At 51.0% G+C, this 22,541-nt stretch overlaps 1 pseudogene; it reads right to left on the reverse strand.

Moving 5' to 3' along the window:
• Positions 1-20,626: 20,626 nt before the first annotated feature.
• On the reverse strand, positions 20,627-21,313 carry LOC147985265 (uncharacterized; annotated as a pseudogene).
• Positions 21,314-22,541: the final 1,228 nt, after the last annotated feature.

Below are 22,541 nucleotides of genomic sequence, written 5' to 3' on the forward strand. Positions count from 1 at the left end.
TGCGCATTAAAAGGGGGGCTCCTGAGCATCGCGACTCAGGAGCTCTTACTGGCTCTCCAGCCCTCACCCCCTGGCCTTGACCACGACATCATGACCTGGCATACCAGCGGCGGCTGAGCTCGCTCGAGGGCCGGGACCTAAGGACGTAGAGCACGAAGGAGAGCGTGGGAAGAGGAGGAGGCTCGTACGGGCCTGACCTGGCTAAGCTACGACCGCCAACGCACAAGCCTGACGTCTCGCGAAGGACTAACCCTGGACTACCAAGATAAGTTTCACGCTCAGGTCAACCAATCGCTATGGCATAGAGTTCTCATTTGTGTTGCCCCGCCGCAGCCATGTAGTCTCCCTTTCCTACATCTCAGCGGTTGTTTGCGCGCCAAAGGGGACCTCTTGAGCATCGCATCTCAGGGGCTCTTACTGGACCTTGGGCCGCTCACCTCCTGGCCTTGACCACGACATCGCGACCTGGCATACCAGCGATGGCTGAAGCCTGCCTGGGGACCAGGACCTGCCGGTGTAGAGCACCAGGCTGTCGCGAGGTTGGAAAGGGGAAGCCGAGCTGAAACGGAGCACGCACAATGTCATAATAAGGATAATATCAACAAAGGACATTGCAGACCCTTTACATGCCCCCACGGGGTACTTCTTGATTCCTCGCAGGGAACAAAGGGAAAGAACTTCTAGGAGCCCTATCTACACGCGCCCCGGTGTCCAACGCCATCATCAACACTGGGCCACGAGAGGATGTGGCCAACCTCATCCAGATTAGTGGCGGCGGCGGCCAGCCGCCGCAGCCTTGCTTCGGGCACGGCGAGAGCTTGGGGGCACGTAGCTGTCGTCGCTCGTCTCCCCAGTCTCGTAGAGCTCGGGAGAATTGCTGGACTCCTAGGCGTCGCTGCTACTTCCAGAGGAGCCGCTGGCGACGTGGATGGCAGGCCCTACCCCTGCCGCGACGCCGTCCTGACGACCCCTTCCGGAGCAACACTCAAGACGGCGGCCTTCTGCGTCGAAGACCTTGAAGGACAGCATGGAGGCGCCGTCGTACTCGAAGTGGATCGCGAGGGCACCCTCTGCACGGCACACTCGAGCGACCTCACCCCAGCCTAGGGTCATGAAGATCTTGCCCGAGGGGACGGCCTCGACTTCCGCTCCGGTCGCCAGCGCATCGCAGTCGGCGTGCTGCAGCCAAAGCTCGAGGGGCCCCCTTGGAGGCATCTCGGCAGAGAAGAAGTAGGGGAAGCGGATCCAAGTGCTCAGAAGCATCGCCACCCACAACACAAGTTCGCGTGAGGAGTTCACGACGTGGACTCCAAGGGCAGCGACGCACGCCACCGCGGTACGGCGACCATGGCCGCGGCGTGCGCGGCACCGCTCGCCGCCTCTTCCTCCTGAGCCCTCGGCTTGGGCGAACAGGGGCAACAGATACCCAGGAGGAGGCCGCTCATACCAAGGCCTTGTCACCTCATGCATCACCACCACGTCAAGATGGTGGACCGGCCTCTTCTTCGGCGGGAGTGGCCCTGGCTCGTTGCGGGGAATATTTCCTTTCTCTGCAGCGGAAAATCTTCGGATCGGCGCCATAGGTGCCGCCACTAGCAATGAAGCAAAGAGGGAGAAGCGAGCGGAATGGGAAGAGATGGGCGACGGGGGCTCTGCCCCCTCCCCGTTTATAGAAGAAGAAGGCCAACCAGCGCCCCCCATGATCAATGGTAATGATGGTTTTTCCTTGCATGCAGTAGGGACTCGTCAAGTCGGGCAGTTGCCGAGGCAACATGGGGAAGCGGAGACACCCACGTCCAATCAATCGCCACGTGTCGACCAAGGCTGCAGGCTATTGGGGCTTGCGGCGCTCCGCACTTGCCCCTTGGCTTCACCTCGAAGCCAAGCCCGAGCGTGCCTTGGGCCCGGGGGCTACTGTCGGCGTTCTGGGAACGGGGGTCCCCAGACTTGCCTGCTTGCGGCCCATGGCGTGGCTCTGCAAGTAGGCCCGTATGGCCCATCTTCACCAACAAGCATTCAAGACCCTCGCGAGGCGGACGACACACGACCTCCTCGGGAGCAACCTCACCAGGTTGGCTCGCGAGGGGCGGAGAGATCAAGGCAAGGCAAACCTCACGAGGTTCCGATGACGTGAGCCATGACGATCGAGACCAGGCGGGCGCCAGCGTGCACAATGTCCTTGTTTCCTCTTTGGTGCTAAGGAGGCAAGCGCATCTGAAGAGTACCGAGGCATCAAGCAAAGGTTTCCATATCGGCGCAACGAGACCAAGACCAGCAGGACAGCAAGACGGAGGTCACCATGGAACCCAAGGCTGCATCACCACCAGAGCCTTTAGCAGGCGAAGACTGCTTTTGCCAGGATAACTTGTCCTAGCTGTCCCCTTTCAAATCGGCCATTGTTGGCTCCCTTCCCGCTCAATATTTGGGAAGAGGACCAGGGCCTCTATAAATAGGATTAGCCACCACAGTAGGAGGGGGCGGACGAACAGAGCCTCAACCATCTCAACTTGGACCAGATCCAACCCGTCCTCACACCCACCTAGCACAAGAACACCTCACCTCAGGAGGCCGTTCTTCCCCTTGTACTATTCATCCTCATCTCGAGAGGCAATCCACCATACCACACTCGAGTAGGGTATTACACCACAAAGGTGGCCCGAACCAGTATAAATCTTGTGTCTCTTGTGTTGCGAGTTCGTCGAGCTAAGCTTAGATATCGTGGCAAGGTTGAGGGCATGAGTTGGTAGGGGGAGATCTTCGTGCGCACCCTAGTGTTCGAATCTTGAGGATTTTGCCAGAACCCGAGATCCGACAGAGCCCTTTTCTTAAAAAAATGAAGAAGAAGCTGCTGGCTCATGGGACATCGCTTCATTTTAGGTGAACTGCACCAAAAGGTCCCATGAATTAAATAATTCATGTTGGTGACTGGAGTGATCCCTTCTATGATGGCATTGACTGCAGATATGGTTCCCATCACAAGGTATGTTCCTTTTTGGTCCGACCGTTTGCCAAAGATCCTGCATGTTGAGTCTTCTCTTGTGCTACTTTTTTGGCACTGCCATGATAAAGCAGTAATGTTATTATTTTGCACCTTAATCTACTGGCACTATTAATTTGAGGCAATGTTTTGGCACCGCTAGTGCCACTGATTTTTTTATATATCGAAAGAGGTGGATTCCTCCGATTTCATTAAATAAACCCAACCATAGAGAACCATTATCTGACAACATCTTAGTGTAAACGGGCAGTTATGCAACTACTACTAGAACAGACTGAGTACTAGCAGGAGACAAGTTTGCCACATAAGCTAGGCAGGTAGGGGACGCAGCACCAGCTCGACCAAGTTTGGATTACAACCCAAATGCTACCAGAGAAACATCAGGGGGGAAGATAGGGACTGAAAGAGCTAGCTTTAGCATCCAAGTCTAAGCACCCCCGACCTCCATCCTTGCAACGCACGGTACACCTCGTTTGCCACCTGCTCGACCCTAGTGGCACTGATAAAATGAATTAATAATACAGTTAAAATAGAGTGAGTTTCCTCTCTATCATTTCATTTCCAATGTAGATAAAGAAAGTGCTTCTCTTTGTTAGTATATGTTTCATCAACTAGTCCCATTGTTAATGTTTAAGCGTTTTTGCAAACTGGGGTGCTTAATTTTAGTTGATCTGCACAAAAATAGAGATTGGAATGTCTCAAGGCCCCTCCTTGTACTACCGCTGTACACTGATGTTCATCATTCACAGAAGGTGTATCGGGGAGACTTGGGTCGATTTCCAGTATGAGGCGTACCGTTTGAGGCGCCGTAGGGCCCATCTCACCCTCGCAGCATGGCATACTATGATACTATCACAATATTTTCTTCTATTTATTAGTGTACGTTTGATCAACTAGTGCCACTATAATGTAATCACACTTTTTCATTATCTGTGCAAACAGGGTTATTCAGCTGCATTTTGGTGGAACTACACAAATGTACGGATGGAACTGGCATATATGCAGAGTGCGAGGTGTGCAAAGTAAAAATTAGCGACACCAACCATGCTCCATGCACGCATTGGCATCCACCACCACCAGTGGGATGTGTGGCGCTCTCTGTGGACGGATCTTCCTCGGCAACAAATCCTCTAACCAAATACTAGTAGCTTATATTGGAAGTTTTCTAGGGAGTACTCTTTTATGAAAGAAGCACCAATCTATTTTTCTTTATTTGTACACAGTGTCACAACTTTGACCCAAAGGTCCAGAGCTATTTTAGGGTGATTGGCGTAGTACTCGGAGACTGATTGTAAGCATGATTTTCATTAGCTGTCACACTGATTGTAAGCATGAGCAGATGGAATATTAGGTTAGCGCGAAGCTTACCTTAAACCCTACAGCCGCCGTTGAAATGAGGCGAACGTCGAGGGAACCATGGAGAACGGTGGGGAAGCGACGTCGCGCCATCCGGCCTCCTCTTGCGGTGGGAGAACGAATACTCCTGTGGCTCCGGCTGGCTCTGCACCCTCATGAACGACACACCGTACTCGATCGATTTGTTATCCTCTGCGCGCTCAACGTTCGACCTGTACGCCCACCACCTTCGCCTGACTTTCGCCTCGAGCGAATCTGTCTGCTCCATCTCCCATACGATATACTCGATGAACTCGAAGGACTGCGGCGTGACTGCCGCCGAGGAGTACATCGCCGCCCTCATCGCCACCATCTCGCTCTTTCGCATACATTGCCACATAGCCCTCACCGTCCATGAAATATCCCACTCATTGTCAAACCAAGTTAGGATCTCCTTCAACCTGGCTAACTTTGCGTGGTCACCGCCGGCGATCTGCCTGATTCGCTGCTGCATCCTCTCCATAGATGTCTTCTGAGTGTGATAACCCACAAGCATAGGGGATCGCAACAGTTTTCGAGGGTAGAGTATTCAACCCAAATTTATAGATTCGACACAAGGGGAGGCAAAGAATATTTGAAGTTATTAGCAGCTGAGTTGTCAATTCAACCACACCTGGAGATTAATTATCTGCAGCAAAGTGATCAGTAGAAAAGTAGTTTTACTATTTTGATAATAGTGACAGCAGCAACGATAACAGTAACAGTGATAGCAGTAATTTGTAGCAAGTGTAATAGTGATGATAGAAATAGTAACTTAGCAGAAACAATAAGGATAAATTTGTAGGCATTGGATCGGTGACTTGTAGGATGATATTCATCATGAGACAGTTATAACCTAGGGCGATACAACACTAGCTCCAGTTCATCGATATAATGTAGGCATGTATTTCGTAAATAGTCATACGTGCTTTATTAAAAGAACTTGCATGACATCTTTTGTCCTACCCTCCCGTGGCAGCGAGGTCCATATTGGAAACTAAGGGATATTAAGGCCTCCTTTTAATAGAGAACCGGAACAAAGCATTAACACATAGTGAATTCATGAACTCCTCAAACTACGATCATCACCGGGAGTGGGCCCGGTTGTTGTCACTCCGGGGTTGCCGGATCATAACCATAGTAGGTGACTATAACTTGCAAGATCGGATCTAAAACATGGATATAATGATCAATTCATAAACGGTTCAGATCTGAAATCATGGCACCCGGGCCCAAAGTGACAAGCATTAAGCATGGCAAAGTCATAGGAACATCAATCTAAGAACGTAGTGGATACTAGGGATCAGACACTAACAAAACTAACTCGATTACATGATGAATCTCATCCAACTCCTCACCGACCAGCGAGCCTACGAAGGAATTACTCACTCCCGATGGGGAGCATCATGGAATTGGTGATGGAGAAGGGTTGGTTATGACGAAGAACGAAGACCCTCCTCTCCGGAGTCCCAAACGGACTCCAGATCTGCCCTCCTGAGGAAGAACAGGGCTTGGCGGTGGCTCCGTCTCGTGGATTGCGATAATTCTTTCTCCCTTATTTTTTCTGGAATAATGTGAATTTATAGTATCAGGGGGGTCATCACTGGGGCCACCAGGTGGGTACAACCCACCTGGGCGCGCCAGGAGAGGGGTGCGCGCCCTGGTGGGTTGTGCCCACCCAGGGGCCCCTCTCCGATGGGTCTTGGCTCCAGAAACTCTTACTATTGGTATAAAAAATCCTCAAAATGTTTCGTTCCATTCCGGGAACTTTTATTTTTGCACAAATATAACACCATGGTAGTTCTGCCGAAAACAGCGTCAGTACGGGTTAGTTTCATTCAAATCATGCAAATTAGAGTCCAAAACAAGAGGAAAAGTGTGCGAAAAAGTAGATACGTTGGAGACGTATCAGAGTGGTCTGGTGCTAGCTTTAGAAGATGGGAGGAGAGACGGTGGTCTTGTAATAGAGAAGAGGGAGAGGTGAGACGGTGGTTTTGGAATGGAGATGATGGAGAGGAGAGGGGGTGGTTTTGCAATGGAGAAGAGGGAGAGGCGAGACGGTGGTTTTGGAATGGAGATGATGCAGAGGAGAGGAGGTGGTTTTGCAATGGAGAAGAGGGAGAGGCGAGATGGTGGTTTTGGAATGGAGATGATGGAGAGGAGAGGAGGTGGTTTTGCAATTGTTAAGAGGGAGAGGCGAGATGGTGGTTTTGGAATGGAGATGATGGAGAGGAGAGGAGGTGGTTTTGCAATGGAGAAGAGGGAGAGGAGCGTGCATCAGCGATTTAGGATTGGACGGGAGGGCCGGCGCGCTGTGACTGGATCAAAATCAAAATCAATTTACCCTTCAATTAAGAAAGCGACCCCACATTAACTAGTCTCCCTTTTATTCTGGGTCATAATTGACCATGATTTTCACAAATAAAATATATGTTATACGTTACAAAAATAATATAATTTGAAAGTACATTCAGATACGAACCAAACGATACAATTTTTGGTGACATGCATTCACATTTGCTTGTCAAATACAGTACGTGGTCAAACTTTGACCCAAAATACGCAAAACAAAAAAATACTTCCAAGACCAGCGTTGCTCCTATCCTGTTCCAATCAAAATCCAGCACCGCTCATCTCCTCTTCCATTTCAAAACCGCCGCCCCTCCTCTCCTGTTCCAATCCAAAACCAGCGTCGCTCCTCTCCCGTTCTAACCCAAAACCAGCGCTGCTCCTCTCCACTTCCATTCAAAAACCACCGACGACGGGTGAAGGTGCTGTGGAGAAGTAGATCGATGGAGGAGTACAACTGATACGTGAGGATCGCAGAGGGCGACCCTGTGAAGCTAGCTAGGATGTTGGAGATACAGTCTTGGTTTGACAACAAGGACCAACTAGCGGCGATGGCGACATCCATGGCCAAATATCTGCAACAGAGCAAAAAGGCAGCGATACTCCCGAAGGGAGTCACACAGGAGTACATAGAGCTGCTCCTCTGGGCCATGGAGCAAATAGATTCACCGAATCCAATCGTGAGGGAGCGGTGGTGGGAGTATCGATCCCAGATGGAGCATCCACCAGAGATTGAAGGATTGAGCATCTACAGGGTGCCGTTTATGAGGGTGTCGTGCCAGAGCGAGCCGATGGAGTCTTCGTCGACCGAACCCAACTGCAAGAGGAGAAAAGCAGTTGGCCCTAACGATGCTTCCCCGCCATCCTCTCCCTCGTTGTTCACATCGTCTCACGGGGCGGCTGTCCGCCGCCGAGGAATAGGAGGGGACTGCCCCCAGCCCAATAGTCGAGTAGGTTGTGAATTCTTAGGAGGAGCTTAGGGTTGTCAGTATTTGCAGGTTGTGAATTGTGTTTTGTGTTGTGTATTTTGAGAGTACTTTTAGATATGAATGTCTTTTGAATTTCATATTTGCAGTATTGAGCATATGAAGTATTTTATGATTTCTAGAGATCTATTTTTAGAACTTGAAAAAATGTAGTTTCATAGGAGTGTAAAACTGTAGACAATGTGATTCTCAGAGAGGAAACTGCAAGTTTCACTTTCAGATAAGAAACTGCAAGTTCAGTTTCAAATAAGAAACTACAACTTTCAGAGGCAGAGCATTTATATTAACACGACCATTACAAACAGGGATAACATCATGTTGGAAGTTTTATTCATGGTCGATAATGGAACTACCGCCAGTTAACATCATGTTGATCAACAGTCATGCATAGCACATCTTCATATGATGCACAATCAAAAAGATATGCTATTTTCAAAATGCCCACGCAATGTCGAGTGTGCAAAAAACAGAGAAAACAAGGGACAAAGTTTTGGCAAGTGTTGGACGTGGTGTGCGTAGATGACAATGGTGACCCACATGTCAATAATGGTAGAGGCAAAAAATTTGAAGATATTTTCCCTGCATCAGGTGGAATCGAACCCGGGCGGAATAGCTGTCGGGTAGTGTCACTTGGCCACTGGGCTAGTTAAGTACTTTCGTTACAAATAAGGCACTGCCTTAGGTGGTTCGATCTCATCCTGCGCCTTTGTGCGCTCGCCACGGCGCCGCTGTCTGCCGTTCTGAATATGCTGAACAAACGAGAGGAATCTGGAGAGGACTGTATGTGGAGAGGTGGACAGTCGGGACCCACCAGGTCTATAGCCGTATGCAAGCAAGTGCCTGATTGAAAAAATACTTCCTCCTAATGCTATACTGACGTTGGGGCCCATGGGTTTGTCAACATAGTTACATGTTTAGGTGCTTCAACGTAGTTACTAAAGGAGATAAATTCACAACGAAGCCGGGGAGCTGGCAGGTATCATTTATTATCACTGGGGCAACAAGTATCAACTGGGTTGTGGGCTGCCCTGTCTAGGCTTTCTTTTTTAACATGTGCAACCGACGACATGTTGGTTTGTATTTTCTTGAGGGCCGTCATGTATCGACCAGCCTATGGACCTCCCATTTGAGGTTTTATTTTTCCTGAAACATCGGCAGCCCAACTTACGTTTTTTTTGAAGAAAACGCAGAGGTCTGTTCTATTTTTCTATATAAGTATAGGAACGCCTGGTCCAACTTATGTTTCCCTTCTAACTATATTATATATATTTAAATTATTTTATATGTTATTATATTATTATTATTGTCATCATATATTTAACAGATACTTACATATATAAGATAACAATATCCCACATCTTTTTAACTTATAAAAATAATTTCTTAACAATAAAATCTTGGATTTTTTTACATTAAGGCAACGAAAATCCTGGTGATTGTGTAGAAAAGCTTGGTAAGATTTAAGGACCAATGTAATAATAAATCACTTATTATTTACATATATTTATAACAAAATGCCCAGCCCTGTTTATTTTTTAATAACATTGTTGCGCCCAACCCAACGTTATAATTAGAATCAGCCCAGCAAAATCGTGTATTTCGAGAAAGTGCAAATGGCCTGTAATTTTTTAGGAAAAAAATAAATGGGCCGCATGGACGCTACATTATTTGTTCACCCAGCCCAGCAAATGGACTGTAATTCTAAAAAAAAGAGATCAAATTGACTGTAAATTCTGAAAAATGGGTTGAATACGTGCCACATTTTTTGAGGCTGAAATGTGGGCCAATAGGTCGAAGCCAACACAAGTCGTTGTCAACTTAGTCAAGAAATGATTCTGACATCGTTAGCCATTGGATTTACATCCAACGACCGGCATCCATATTCAATCTCTCATCTTCTTCCTCCAGCGCCGCTGGGACCACCTGCGCCCGCCTCCTGCTGCTAGCAGCTCTGCTTAGCACGCTTCGCTGTGAAGCGCTACCCCACCGCCGGCCAGGCCATCCATCCACCCTTCCACACCTCCTGTTCTTCTCCACCGACTGCTGAACCACACCGCACCAGAACCAGTTAACCCTTGTTCCGTCTGCAAATCCACTCCCGCGTCTTCCCATTTCCATGTCGTTCCCTTCCTAGGCCTCGCCGTCATCCACCGCCCTGGTGCTCTCGGCGCGGCGTGGTCAACGTGGTCAACGAACGACATCCATCGGAAGTGGACTATACGTGGAGAGGCTGACAGCTGGGTCCACGGCCACCCGCAAGGAAATGCCTCCTAATTACACGCAAAATAATGATTCCTCCACCTGACAGTTGGGACCCATCGGAAGGGCCTCTGTATTACATGAAAAAAACATTCCCCCTGCTGACAGGTCGGACCCACCAGCTATATCTTCGCACGCAAGGAAGTGCCTCCTTATTACGCACAAAAAATTGAATACTCCCCCTGCTAGTTGGGACCCACCATAGTGGGAGGATGACTTGTGGGCCTACTAAGTTGACGGGGACGGAGGGCCTTGTCAACTTAGTCAATATGAACGATTCTAGCTCCAGTGACCGTACGATGTCCATCCAACGGCCGTAGTGCTTCTTCAACCTCTAGTATTCTTGCTCCAGCCACCCAAACCAGCACCTGTCGTGTCGCGTGCTCCTGCCTCCCGTGGCCGTCTGTGCTGCCACAGAGGCCTCACCGCCCCTACTACTCCCGGAGCTGGCCAGACCATCCACTCACCCACACCCCCTATTATTCTGCGGCGACGGTAGCCTCACACCGCAGCCGAACCAGTGAACCCTCATACTCCTCTCCACGTGGTCTTCCACTGCCGTGTCTTCCCCGGCTCCGCATCGCTCCCTTCCTGGGCCTCGCCGTCGTCCACCACCCTGGTGCTCTCGGCGGGTCAACATGGTCAAGGAACGACTTCCATCGAAAGAGTAATGTACATGGAGAGGCTGACAACTGGGTCCATGGCAGTAGCAAGGAAGTGCCTCCTTATTACACGGAAAATAATGATTCCTCCGCTTGACATCAGGGACCCACCGGACGGGCCATCGTATTTCATGAAAAAAACGTTTCCCCCTGACTGTTGGGACCCACCAGCTACATCTTCGCACGCAAGGAAGTGCATCCATATTACGGGCAAAAAAATGATTCGCCCCGTGACTGCTGGGACCCACCAGCTACATCTTCGCATGCAAGGAAGTGCATGACAATCGGGACCCACCTGGTCAAAGCGTACGTAGTGTTGTCATTCTGGTCGCGAACGTGTACGTACATACTGGTCGATCGGTCTGTCTGCAGGCCGCAGCGATGAACCGTGGCCGTGTAAGGAAGGGCAGGTGTCATAGTAGAGGTGCGCACGTGTCGTAGTAGAGGTGCGCACGTGTCGTAGTAGAGGCGCGCACATAGCATGTCACATTGTCCCGTTAATATCGTGTACACGTACATACATCGTCCAGGATGCAAGAAAGAAAATATGGCCACGTACGTACATACGGGCAGGGTCTCGAACGCCTACTCGCGCATACGTATGGCTAGGGCTCGTGTACATGGCTGGGTCAGAACGGAGAAACTGCGTCATCATCGTGTTCATCGGGAGCCAACCAGCTTGGACGGAAGAACCGATCGAAACAAGGCCTGGCATACCGTATAACGGAGGAAACCTCCTTGTGTTCGACCGGCCATGGTAGAAACGGGATCCTGTTCATCGAGAGGGGTCTGGCGTACCGCAAAATGGAGGAAACGAACTTCTCTTGGACCTCCTACGGTCGAAACAGGGTCCTGTTGATCGGGAGGGGTGTGGCGTACTGCAAAACGGAGGAAACAGACTTGTGTTGGAGCGCTACAGTCGAAACGGGGGTCCTGTTCATCGGGAGGGGTGTGGCGTACCGCAAAACGGGACTCCACGAGATACTACTCATCTCCACCGTCGACTGCCTCCACGGGCTACTATTCATCCACCGTCGACGTCCTCTAGCCTCCACCTATGACTATTCATCCATGACGTCTCCCCTCCTGCCTCCACCTGGGACTGTTCATCCACGGGCTCCTGTTCATCCAGCCTCCACCGCTCCTCCACCGGCTATTGTTCAACCAGCCCTCTCCATGGGGTCCTGTTCAACCATCCCTCCACGGGCCACTGTTCATCCAGCCCTCCACCGGCTACTGTTCAACCAGCCCTCCACGGGGTCATCCCGTTCATCCAGCCCTCCACGGGGTCCTGTTAATCGACCCCCAACCGGCTCGATCGGAGTCCTGTTCATCTAGTGGCAACACCATGGGGCCCTGTTCATCCAACCCCCCACGGGGAACTGTTCATCCACCCCCAACAACGCTCACTGTTCATCAAGAGGCAACATCAATCGACTTTAGTTAGCAGCAGTAGAAAAGGAATCACTCGGGTTCAGTTAACAGCAAGGGATCGATCGGGGTTCAGTAACATAGCTAGTGCAATCGCTCGGGTTCAGTTAGAGCCCAACGCCTCACTCAGGTTCAGTTAGAGCGCAACACCTCGCACACACACGCGTACGTGTATGAGACAAATGTGCAAACCTCCGTGCATCGCTCAGCCCTGACCACCCACCGTAACTGGGGACTCCCCGATATTTTCCTCGCCCTCTCTTCTACCACGGGTTTTTCCGTCATGGACGGCCCAAAGAATGTCATGCAGCTGCATCTCCTGCCCACCCAGGATGAAAAGCCCATTTTCTGTCATGATTTTTTGTCATGGAAGTAGGAGCCCACCACATCTATGATGATACCGGGTTTTGTCACAATAATCGTCATAGAAGTGTCATAAGTATGACAAAAAATTCGTTCGGCCCAAAATGTCACGGATGTGTCTTTTTTTGTAGTGTCAGGCATAGCATATTTGTGTTCCAAGGTTAGCACAATATGTTTTGAAAGGTTGCTAGTGAACTGCGAGCCATCATCGGTGATGATGTGATTGGGACTCCAAACCGGCTCATGAGGCCCTTGATGAACCTGACTGCCGAGCCGGTTGGGATGGTGCGGACAGCTTCCACCTTCGCCCACTTGGTGAACTTATCGATGGCGACGTAGAGGTAGCGGTAGCCCCCGGGCACTCGAGGGAATGGGCCCAAGATGTCCAGCCCCCAGACCACGAACGGCCAGGAGAGCGGGATGGTCAGGAGACCCTGTGCGGGCTGGTTGATCTGCTAGGTATGGAACTGGAAGGCTTCATAGGATCTCACCAGCTCGTGGCGTCATTGAGTGCCGTGGGCCAATAGAACCCACTATGGAACGCCTTTCCCATGAGGGTGCGCGACAAAGAGTGATGCCCGCAATCCCCGCCATGTATGTCGGCCAGCAGCTCGTGTCCCTGCTCCCTGGAGATGCACCGCAGAGAGACATCGTTCGGCCGTTTTCGGTGAATCTCACTGAGGGAGTCCTGGACTAAGGGGTCCTCGGGCGTCCAGCCTGTTAGCCATGGGGCGGACTGATGGGCTGTGAAGATACGAAGACCGAAGACTGCACCCATGTCCGGATGGGACTCTCCTTGGCATGGAAGGCAAGCTTGGCCACCTAATATGTAGATTCCTTTCTTTGTAACCGACCTTATGTAACCCTAGATCCTCCCGGTGTTTATATAAACCGGAGGACTTAGTCCGGATAGAGGAGACGGATTATCATAGCCATACACGCTAGACCTCTAGGGTTTAGCCATTACGATCTTGAGGTAGATCAACTCTTGTAACACTCATATTCATCAATATCAATCAAGCAAGACGTAGGGTATTACCTCTATAGAGAGGGCCCGAACCTGGGAAAACATCGTGTCCCTTGTCTCATGTTACCATTGACCTTAGACACAGTTCGGGACCCCCTACCTGAGATCCCCCAGTTTTGACACTGACATTGGTGCTTTCATTGAGAGTTCCACTGTGTTGTCACTAAAAGGTTTGATGGCCCCTTCAATCATCCATAATGACGCTATCCAAGGAGAAACTTTCCTCCCCGGACAGATCTTCGTGTTCGGCGGCTTCGCACTTCGGGCCAATTCGCTTGGCCATCTAGAGCAGATCGAAAGCTATGCCCCTGGTCATCAGGTCGGATTTGGGAGCTTGAACTACGTTGCGGACACCCATGGAGACTTGATCTTCGCCGGATTCGAGACCGCGGTAGCCTCTCCCGGTCGCCCCGATGATCATGACCTAAATCTATCATCAGGCTGCATCCGGGAGATTGCTCCTATAACTGCTCCGACCCTAGATCCGGAGCAAGCTGCGCCACCCAAGGACGGGAGGATCAACCCCACCACGGAGGCCACAGATTCCACGGCGTTGGAGCTGCATATAGACTTAACCTCTCACGACGTCTCTGTCAGCGGAACTCCGGACCCGTCTCCAGCCGTAAGTTTTGAACCACGTGAGGCCGCAGACGCTGAGCTTGATCATTTATCGGTCTTCGAATTCAGCGCCGCAGACATCTTCCAGCACTCGCCTTTGGGTGATGTGCTAAACTAATTAAAGAATCTGTCCTTGGCGGAGGACTCACAGCCGAACTATATCCGGCTCGAACTAGGGGCTGACGCTGTAGAATTTCGCTTCCCACCCGCCACCCACTTCATAGCCACAGTCGAGGATTTGACCGACGAACTTGATTACGACTCTGAGGACATTGACGGTATGGACAACGATGCTGGAGAAGAAGAGGCCCAGAACCCACCGTTCACCGGACGCTGGACGGCCACTTCCTCGTACGATGTATACATGGTGGATGCACCAAAGGAGAACAACGACGATGACAAGGAATATCCGGTTGAGGATAAACCTTCCGAAATACAATCCAAGCGCCAGCGTCAGCGGCGCCGCTCTAAGTCACACGGCAGTAAAGACAACAACGCCGGCACAGGAGAAGACAACACGCCAGAAGGTGTCGAAGACAACGAAGACCCCGTCGATACAGTTAATGAACAAGATGAATGGGAGGGCGGGCAGGTTAGCCCCGGTAAACAGGCCACGCATGAAGATTCGGAGGACGATAACTACCTTCCACTCTCCGAGGACGAGGTGAGCCTCGGCACTGAGGATTTCATCATGCCTGAGGAGCCTCTTGAGAAGGAGCGCTTCAAGCGCCAACTAATTGCCACTGCAAGGAGCCTGAAAAAGAACCAGCAGCAGCTTCAAGCTGACCAAGATCTGCTCAATGATAAATGGACCGATGTCCTAGCAGCCGAAGAGTATGGCCTCAAGCGCCCAACCAAAAGCTACCCAAAGCGCAAATTGCTACCTCAGTTTGACAAGGAGGCGCCGAACTACATACCTCCATCGTACAATGCGGCTAACCGACCACCGCGCGGTCGAGACAAAACGGCAACTCACGCCGAACACCAGCCAGCCCTGCCTCGGTGCACGGGCAGAGGTAAACCAACCCAGGGGCATACATATGACCTCCGGCAAACCCTAAACAATAAACCAGGACACACTGGATCAATCTACGGATCGCGAGGGCATGCCTCGACACGCGACGATGGACACCTATTCGGACGTGACAAACTTAGTCACGCACAGGACGAAAACCGCAGACGGACTCCATCAGAGCTACGTCGCAATGCGGCCCGATATAGAGGCACCGCACACCCTCATTGCTTCAACGATGAGGTCCTGATCATGAATTCCCAGAAGGGTTCAAACCTGTGAATATAGAATCATACGATGGAACCACGGACCCCGTGGTGTGGATCAAAGACTTCATTCTCCACATTCATATGGCCCGCGGTGATGACCTCCACGCCATCAAATACCTCCCTTTTAAACTCAAGGGGCCAGCTTGACACTGGCTCAATGGTCTGCCTGCAAATTCTATTGGCAGCTGGGAGGACTTTGAAGAGGCCTTCCTCGATAACTTCCAAGGTACATATGTTCGACCTCCGGACGCTGATGACTTAAGCCATATAGTCCAACAACCCAGAGAGTCCGCCAGGAAATTCTGGACTATGTTCTTAACTAAAAAGAACCAAATCGTCGATTGTCCGGATGCCGAAGCCCTAGCAGCCTTGAAACACAGCATCCGCGACGAATGGCTCGCTTGCCACCTGGGCCAAGAAAAGACAAAATCCATGGCAGCACTCACGGCACTCATGACTTGCTTTGGTGTGAGTGAGGACAGTTGGTTGGCCCATAGCAAAAAGAATGCAAGCGATGCCGGTACCCCTGAAGCTAAAACTAGCAAAGACAAGTCTCGATGCAACAGATACAAACGTCGAAACAATAGCGATAACACCAAGGACACGACAGTCAATGCCCGATTCAAGGGCTCTAAGTCCGGTCAGCGGAAGAAGCCGTTCCAAAAGAACAATTCAGACCCATCCAGCTTGGACCGCATACTTGATCGTCCGTGCCAGATTCATAGCACCCCAGACAAGCCACTCAATCATACAAATAGAGATTGTTGGGGTTTTAACAGGCCAGCAAATTAAACGCCGAGAACAGGGAAAAAGGATCGCAAAGCAAGGACGATGACGAAGAGCCCCAGCAACCGAACACAGGGGGACAAAAGAAGTTTCCCCCTTAGGTCAAAACGGTGAACATGATATACGCTACCCACATCACCAAGAGGGAGCGCAAGCGTGCGCTCAGGGACGTCTACGCGATGGAGCCAGTCGCCCCAAAATCTAATCCATGGTCGTCATGCCCGATCACTTTTGATCGCCGGGATCATCCGACTAGTACCCGTCACGGTGGCTCAGCCGCACTTGTCCTAGACCCAATAATTGATGGGTTCCACTTGACTCACGTCCTCATGGGCGGAGGTAGCATCCTTAATCTGCTCTATCAGGATACAACGCAAAAAATGGGCATTAACCCATCTCGGATCAAGCCCACCAGGACTACCTTCAAAGGAGTCATACCAGGTGTCGAGGCTCACTGTAAGGGCTCAATCACACTAGAGGTTGTATTCGGATCTCCGGACAACTTTCGAAGCGAGGAGTTAATATTTGATAACGTCCCTTTCCACAGCGGCTATCACACACTGCTCGGAAGAACTGCGTTTTCTCGATTCAATGCAGTACAACATTATGCTTATCTCAAGCTCAAGATGCCTGGTCCATGCGGCGTCATAACAGTCAACGGGAATACGGAACGCTCCCTCCGTACAGAAGAGCACACAGCTGCCCTAGCAGCAGAAGTACAGTGCGACCTTCTTAGGCAGGGCCTTAATTTGGCTGCCGAGCCCACGGATACCATTAAAGAGGGTCCGAACTACTCTGCAGCAGGAGAGCTCAACTCGTCAGGAGCTCTACTAGCAATCCAGCCTCCGTTGCAGTTCCGATCAAGTAATGGCATTCGTGCCGCGCATACATAAATACACACTCAAAATCCCATGGGCATCGATGGAGGCACAACTAGCTTGTGGTCCGTAGTACGGCTCAAACGACGTCGGATACACACATACTTTCACTTTTACTTGTTTCCTTTGCAGGTCTCAATCCCACAGGCACCATCTGGTGCTCTGGTCATCGGTCCTCTCGAAGGATAAACACACCAAGACGACGAGAAACGCAGACATATGGGGGACTTTTTAGGCGATTCCGTTAATGATAGCTTTACCTATTTTTCAGGACCCGGATGCAGCTCTCCCTTGGTTTCGGCATGTCAAATAGCCTGTGGCTTATCCCACTACCTATGTCAATGCACTTTGACGTACTAATTAAATTACAATGAGAACAGTCTGCGGCTAGAGCTGTAGGACTCCAGCCTTTTACCTTCGTACCTTTTCTGTTTTCTTTTTTTTTCAGCTCCCCTGTGGATAACCCTATTACGTAGCACCCGTACACTTTGGTACGTTTTCATGTTCGCCAGGGGCTACATAGCACCCCACATTATGGCAACAAAAAGTACGAAGACTTTTTATAAGTATAGTTCGGCACCCCGAATTTAGCATTATATGCATTGGCTCCGAATCATGTCTTTGGTCAATAGTTGGGTTGCCCGGCTCTTGTGCTTGCTATCTTACGTTCCGCTATATCGGCTAAGGTAGTAAACGGAGAACTACTGCGATTGTGCCTTGGTTTATCCAAAGGAGAACCTCAGTAGAGAAAGCCGAAAACTGACTGTCATGATGCGGCGAGAGCCGGTCAGCTGTTCGGAGGTTGCAAACCATTGGAGATTTCTTCTGCATTACACGAAGGATCGGTACTTCCCGGTTAGATGCCTATAGTACTCTAGTTTGGATACTAGGGGCTGCGCCCATGTTTTTATTGTCGCACTCCTATGGCTAATTGAGGGCATTACAGCCGCATAGTCTTGTTGCCTGGTTTGTTGCGCTAAACAACTCCTTCAAGGACCATCTAATTGGATCAAGATTGTTTAGATTCTATCCCGAACACCCCCGTACTACCTACATGGGGGCAGAAGCCGACGACTGGTTAACCCTTAGATTTCATACAACACGGCCGCACAGGAAGTAAAAATTTAAAAACATAACAAGCATCATATTGCATAAACAACTTGTTTTATACAAAGCAGAGGGAGCTCGAGTACATTCATTCAAAGATAATGTCTTTCGCACAGTGATCCGCAATGCGGGACCCCTCCAGGACACCATCAAAATACATCTTAGGTCGGCGGTGCTCCTTTCCCTCAGGTGGCCCCTCGGTCATTACCTTCTTGCCATCCATCTTCACCCAGTGCGTTTTAACGCGGGCAAAGGCCATCCGTGCACCTTCGATGCAGACCGACCGGTTTGTCACCTCAAGCCGGGGGCAGGCATCAACAAGCCGCTTCACAAGTCTGAAGTAGCTGCTAGGTATCGGTGCAGCATGCCATAGTCGGACTATCAGCTCCTTCATGGCTAGCTCGGCCGCCTTGTGCAGCTCGACCAGCCATTTTAGCTAGCCGCTGAAGGACACCAGATGTTCGGGTCCAAGATATTGGGACCAGAACAGCTTCTCCATCGAACTCCCTTCCTTGGTTCGATAGAACTCGGCAACGTCTGATACGCTGCGCGGCAAATCCATAAACACCCCTGGAGAGCCCCAAATTTGGGTAAGTAAAAGGAACGCTTTCTCCACAGTCTTGCTTTGCATACTGAAAGCCTTACCTGTCGCAATCTTCCGGTCCGCCTGGATTTCTTGAAAGGCGCTCTAGGCTTTGGCTTGAGCCTCCCGCGCGCTCTAGAGGTCCTTCGCAAGTTCGGACACTTGCGTCTTAGAATCACACTCCAAGGACTCGCACTTCTTGACGGCGTCCTGGAGCTCTTGCTGAACCTCGCCGACCCGGGCCTCGTGCTTCTCGCGCACGGTGCATTCCTTGGCCACTTTGTTCTCGGCCTTCTCTAATGCCTTCTTAAGAGCCGCTACCTCAGTCGTGGCCCCTAATAAAGTTCATGGAACTTTAGTCAAGCACGAACCATTCATTCTTCCTAAACATAAACGTAGGTCACTGCATACCTTTACTGTCCACCAGCTACTTCTTCACGAGGTCGAGCTCTTTCTCGGCCCGCTCCAGGTTCTGCTTCAGTCCAAAGACCTCCGCAGGGTGAGCAGCAGCAACCAGTAGCGACGCCTGCTTAATCACAAAGACATATTATGTTAGACTACTGCGAAGATTATTTTGATCCCCTGTTCGGCTTTTCCTTTCCAGACACCGAACAGAGCATCAGGGGCTACTGTCCACATTGTGATATTTTTTCTAGAGTGGTTACCTCAAAGCCTGTTAAAAGGCTAGTGCAGGCATCGGTCAGTCCGCTTTTGGTGGGCTGAACCTTTTCGATCACCGTACCCATAAGGATACGGTGCTCATCCACAATGGAGGCGCCTCGCAGCGCCTGCAGAAGATTATCCGGTGCCTCTGGTTGGACAGAGGTCACCGGTGGAACTGGCACACTTCCTCCTTTCGGGGAAGGCTCTTCGCTAGACTCTGGAGCCGTGTAGGTCTCTGGAACGGTATCTGGCTGAGGGCCAATGGTAATTTGGCCCGCATTGCCAGCCTCCATGGGGGCTTTCTCCCCCATGTGTCCGGCAGCTGAGGAGTCATCCTGTGGCGCCACCTTAATGATTTCCGGAATCTCCCCCTGGTCGGGGAAGATCCTTTGGGACGCCACCTCGTCATCACCCTTGGGTAAGGCCGAATGAGCGGGCGGCGGAGACATGCTAGCCATCTCCTTTGAGTCTAGCGAATCCTCTGCCGAGGATTGCGAGGAGCCGTCGCGGGCTAGACTACAATGGCATAGTTTAAACATGTTAATATTACAAACTGGAAAGGTGGGGTATTGGGAGGTGCATATGGTTTTGGTACTTACGAGGCAGACCGAGGCTTGGTCCGGGGCATTCGCTTCGGACTGCTTTCGGCATCCCATGCGGAGTTATCCGCAAGGGAGCCCTTCCCCCTCTTGGGTGCTTTCGCCTCCAGATTCGTGGAGGCCTCTCTTTTCTTCTTTCCCCCCTCTGGGGGGAAGCCGCTTTCTTCTTCCTCCTCACCGTCGTCTTCGGTGACCGAAGAGTCAATCTCGTCTTTGGACGACATGTCCGAAGCATTCTTTCGGCGAAGGCCGCTCCTGCTCCCTTTGGTCGTCTTCTTGGCCTTCTTCTCCGGCACATCATAAGGCGCCGCGAATAGCATCTTCATTAGGAGTGGGGTTTCCTCGTCTTCGGGAAGTGGAGCGGGATAATTAATCCGCTCCGCTATGTCGATCCAGGCCTGAAAATTGATAGGAAGGCTTAGACTCGTTCCCAAAATATGCCAGTAAAGGCTATACCTTGAATACAAGAAAGAACTTACCGAATTGGCCTGGCGCTTTAAGCTGAGCCCGCGATCTTCAGTCATGGGCGGTAGTGTCTCATCGGCCTTGAAGAGAACTTTCTAGATATCTTCGTGCATTGTGCTGAAGAGCTCTCATAGTGTCTGATGCTTGGCCGGATTGAACTCCCACAAAAAGCAAGTCCGGTGTTGGCATGGAAGGATCTAGCGAATGAGCATAACCTGGATCACGTTGACGAGTTTGATCCTCTTGGTTAGCATGTTCTGAACGCACGTCTGGAGCCCAGTCAGCTCGCTCGAAGAGCCCCAGGCGAGGCCCTTCTCTTGCCAGGAGGTAAGCCGCAGCGGAGTTCTGGATCGAAATTCGGGGGCCGCCGCCCAGTTGGTGTCGCGCGGCTCGGTGATGTAGAACCACCCCGACTGCCACCCCTTCACCATCTCCACGAAGGAACCTTCGGGCCATATCACGTTGGGCATCTTGCGCACTATGGCGCCTCCGCACTCTGCTTGTTGGCCTCTCACCACCTTCGGATTTACATTGAACGTCTTCAGCCATAGGCCGAAGTGAGGTGGGATACGGAGGAATGCCTCGCAAACGATTATGAATGCTGAGATGTTGAGGACAAAATTGGGGGCTAGATCATGGAAATCTAGCCCGTAGTAAAACATCAGTCCGCGGACAAATGGGTGGAGAGGGAATCCCAACCTGCGGACGAAGTGTGTGAGAAATACAACCCTCTCATTGGGCTCTGGGGTAGGGACGATCTATCCTTCATCCGGGAGACGGTGAACGATCTCCTTGGCTAGGTATCCGGCCTCTCGAAGCTCCTTGATGTCTTTCTTCTTGACAGAAGAAGCCATCCACTTGCCACCAGCTCCTGATCCGGACATGGTTGGAGTGCTTTCTCAAGTGGGGAAGACATGAGAACTTGGACGCTGGAGCTCAAGAGTGGAAAGGCAGGAGAAGAGAGAAGGCGTGGGAGAAGAAAGGGGAATCTTATCTCCTTATAAGGGCAGTGAATATTGAATGCCGCCCCACTCGCCTCAAAATTCGCCTACTCCCAAGGGCTGTGTAAAATGACACGGTTGGGTTACCCATGCCCGTATTGATGAGAATCCCGTGATAAGGGGACACGATCTCTGCTTTGATAAGACGTGCCAATGGCAACCGCGTCTCGAAACATGGAGCGATAGGCAAAAAACGGTTCGAAATTAGGACCGGATGGACGTGATGTCATGTTGTAAAAGTTGTCTGTAGATTGTACTTGTGTATTATTATATTCTCTCTACGGTTGTGTGTGGTGTGTGTTACAGGTCCGGACACGATCAATTCATCCGAAGACTATTTTGGAGTTCGGAAGGAGGAACCCGCCTTGCAATGCCGAAGAAAGCACTACACGCCGGATACCTTGTCATTGAACCCAGGTTCAGGGGCTACTGAGGGAGTCCTAGACTAAGGGGTCCTCGAGCGTCCGGCCTGTTAGCCATGGGCCGGACTGATGGGCTGTGAAGATACGAAGACCGAAGACTGCACCCGTGTCCGGATGGGACTCTCCTTGGTGTGGAAGGCAAGTTTGGCGATCGAATATGTAGATTCCTTTCTTTGTAACCAACCTTATGTAACCCTAGATCCTCCCGGTGTCTATATAAACCACTGGACTTAGTCCGGATAGAGGAGATGGATTATCATAGCCATACACGCTAGACCTCTAGGGTTTAGCCAGTACGATCTCGAGGTAGATCAACTCTTGTAACACTCATATTCATCAATATCAATCAAGCAGGACATAGGGTATTACCTCCATAGAGAGGGCCTGAACCTGGGTAAACATCGTGTCCCTTGTCTCTTGTTACCATCGTCCTTAGACGCATAGTTCGGGACCCCCTGCCCGAGATCCGCCTATTTTGACACCCACACTCACCATCCCGGATGCAATAGGCTATGGCCTGGCGAGTGTCCCCTGGAGTAGGTACGCCTTAAACTCCTCGGTCCAGTACCCCTCCTGAGGCTGGAGTGCGAGGAGCAGACGGGCCCCCGAGGTTGGGCCGCAAGCAGGTGCGCCCGAGGGTGGTGCTGGGGGGAGCTCCTCCTGAGGCGTTGCCGGTTCCGTGGTGGAGG

The sequence above is a fragment of the Triticum urartu genome, chromosome 2A (genome assembly GCF_056163025.1).
Source record: "Triticum urartu cultivar PI428250 chromosome 2A, HENAU_Tu73, whole genome shotgun sequence".
In the NCBI taxonomy this organism is placed as follows: Eukaryota; Viridiplantae; Streptophyta; class Magnoliopsida; order Poales; family Poaceae; genus Triticum; species Triticum urartu.